This window comes from Phyllobates terribilis, unplaced genomic scaffold (genome assembly GCF_046119375.1).
Source record: "Phyllobates terribilis strain yellow unplaced genomic scaffold, ASM4611937v1 Scaffold_291__1_contigs__length_2406647, whole genome shotgun sequence".
NCBI classification, from domain to species: Eukaryota; Metazoa; Chordata; class Amphibia; order Anura; family Dendrobatidae; genus Phyllobates; species Phyllobates terribilis.
Genome location: NW_027363051.1, coordinates 139,455 through 142,892, shown reverse-complemented (window position 1 = coordinate 142,892; position 3,438 = coordinate 139,455).

Here is a 3,438-nt window from a genome sequence, read left to right as displayed (position 1 = left end):
TTAAAGAATCTGAGCTTTTAGTAAGTTGCTTGTCACACTGAAATCTTGTATCTGTGTCACCTGGAGTTGTGGTAACAATGTGAGATTGTTCAGGAGAGGATTCCTCATGATCAGGAGGATTATAAGAAGGTGAAGTGCTGTGAAGTCCAGGAGGTGCAGGAAGGATGATGAGGTTTCCTCCATTAGAGTGCTTCCTAATATCTTCTTTTTTACAATTTAGTGATGAACCGTTATTCTCACAAGGATTTCCTATTAGGATGAAAGACAGATTAGATGTGATTTTTTTCTTCAACACAAAGGAGATTTCTGAATGTATTTTATGGAGCTCACAATGAAGACCCTCGTCAGTGAAAGTACCGGTAATAAGGGGGACAACTACATGCCATAACATTAACACAATGACAGGTAAAGTGAATAACACTTATAAACTGGTGACATTGGCACAAGTCAGGGGTGGCAGAGATTAGACAGCAAATAGACAGTTCTTAAAGGGAACCTGTCATCAGCATTTACCCCTTAATGTAGCACCAGTGACATTTCACTGTCTCAAGCTTCCTATCTCGCCCTCAGTGTAGAAAAGTGTCCACGCAATTAAAAATTACTTTTTAATATTTCAGTATCATATATAAATGAGATTGACTAATCACAAAGGCGGCCGCACATCCAGGAGCAGTGGAGCTCCGGCCTCAGTAATGATGTCACAGAAGATGTGGTATCCAGCTCCAAGGAAAAAGATGCTTTTAATTACTCCATGTTAAAAATTACACCCATGAGGAAAGGGTATGGGGGTTAGGTGGACAGTGCTACGCGTTTTTAACGATCTGGCGTTCTTTGTCACAGCTTCTGGAACAGTGTGTGATTTAATCAGATGGTTCGCCATGTCCACAGACCTCATCACTGAAAAGAAATCAGCATGGATTCCGGAACAGTGTGTCAGCGCATCCTGAAGGATCTAACAACAACTGCAGACCGGTGAAATAATTAGTTCACATTTTTTATTTATTTTGCTCACTTATATAGCACCACTAATTCCACAGCGCTTTCCAGACATTATGGGCACTGTCCCCATTGGGGCTCACAATCTAAATTCCCTATAAGTGTGTCTTTGGAGTGTGGGAGGAAACCGGAGAACCCGGAGGAAACTCACACAAACACGGGGAGAACATACAAATGCCTTGCAGATGTTGTCCTTGGTGGGATTTGAACCCAGGACCCCAGTGCTGTAGGGCTGCAGTGCTAACCACTAAGCCACTGTACAGTGCTAACCACTGAGCCACCGTGCAATGCTAACCACTGAGCCACCGTGCAGTGCTAACCACTGAGCCACCGTGCAGTGCCAACCACTGAGCCACCGTGCAGTGCTAACCACTGAGCCACCATACAGTGCTAACCACTGAGCCACCGTGCAGTGCTATCCACTGAGAATAAGTGCAAATACAAAAAGTGAAAAACAAATATACAATGAAAAATGGGAATGAGTATAAAAAAACATCCAAAAACCCCATCTAAGGAGAAACATACAGAGGAGAGATGCATACCTCTCTGGATTATTGAGTAGTGAAGCATTACCTCTCTGGATTATTGAGTAGTGAAGCATTACCTCTCTGGATTATTGAGCAGTGAAGCATTACCTCTCTGGATTATTGAGCAGTGAAGCATTACCTCTCTGGATTATTGAGCAGTGAAGCATTACCTCTCTGGATTATTGAGCAGTGAAGCATTACCTCTCTGGATTATTGAGCAGTGAAGCATTACCTCTCTGGATTATTGAGTAGTGAAGCATTACCTCTCTGGATTATTGAGTAGTGAAGCATTACCTCTCTGGATTATTGAGTAGTGAAGCATTACCTCTCTGGATTATTGAGTAGTGAAGCATTACCTCTCTGGATTATTGAGTAGTGAAGCATTACCTCTCTGGATTATTGAGCAGTGAAGCATTACCTCTCTGGATTATTGAGCAGTGAAGCATTACCTCTCTGGATTATTGAGCAGTGAAGCATTACCTCTCTGGATTATTGAGCAGTGAAGCATTACCTCTCTGGATTATTGAGCAGTGAAGCATTACCTCTCTGGATTATTGAGTAGTGAAGCATTACCTCTCTGGATTATTGAGCAGTGAAGCATTACCTCTCTGGATTATTGAGCAGTGAAGCATTACCTCTCTGGATTATTGAGCAGTGAAGCATTACCTCTCTGGATTATTGAGTAGTGAAGCATTACCTCTCTGGATTATTGAGTAGTGAAGCATTACCTCTCTGGATTATTGAGCAGTGAAGCATTACCTCTCTGGATTATTTAGTGGTGAAGCATTACCTCTCTGGATTATTGAGTAGTGAAGCATTACCTCTCTGGATTATTGAGTAGTGAAGCATTACCTCTCTGGATTATTGAGCAGTGAAGCATTACCTCTCTGGGTTATTGAGCAGTGAAGCATTACCTCTCTGGATTATTGAGTAGTGAAGCATTACCTCTCTGGATTATTGAGTAGTGAAGCATTACCTCTCTGGATTATTGAGTAGTGAAGCATTACCTCTCTGGATTATTGAGTAGTGAAGCATTACCTCTCTGGATTATTGAGCAGTGAAGCATTACCTCTCTGGATTATTGAGTAGTGAAGCATTACCTCTCTGGATTATTGAGCAGTGAAGCATTACCTCTCTGGGTTATTGAGCAGTGAAGCATTACCTCTCTGGATTATTGAGTAGTGAAGCATTACCTCTCTGGATTATTGAGTAGTGAAGCATTACCTCTCTGCGCAGGTTCAGACCGGGGAACACACGAGCCCAAACTGTAACTCCAGAAGGCTTCTGTGGTGCACAGTCGTCTCATACGATCGCCGCCCCGGGTAGATGTAATAACTCCTTCTATACCCATAACACGTAAAGATGAGATCTGTCTATTATGTGGAGACATTAAATGTTTAGATGCCAGTCTGCAGCTCGTTGAGAGCATTCAGGCTGCGCTGACACACTGTTCCGGAATCCATGCGGGTTTCTTCTCAGTGATGACGTCTGTGGACGCGCCTAACCGTCTGATACATCAGCACCGGTTTGTCATTATCAATGGAATGTAAGATGCACCGACATCGGCTCCGCAAAACCAGCAGAATTAGATGAAGAGACATCTGAAGATAGTAACAATACTCCGTCCAATTACATATAACCGGTGGAAGTGATAATAACATTTATATTAATTTTCAAAGAAGTTTCATTTGAGGCATCGTATAAACGTAACTCAAAGCAAGCGAAAGCCCCTCTGGTCTCTAGATGTCAGACCAGAGCCGTCACTCCATAGACCCCAGATCTTGTCACATTTACAGACAGCATCTCCTTTTAGGTATATGCCTTTAGTATAAGTTTACTAGCCCGTTACCTTTATCATTCTGATATCATGGGCTCCTCATCTGCTATCTATTTTCTTGCCATATATAACATACAT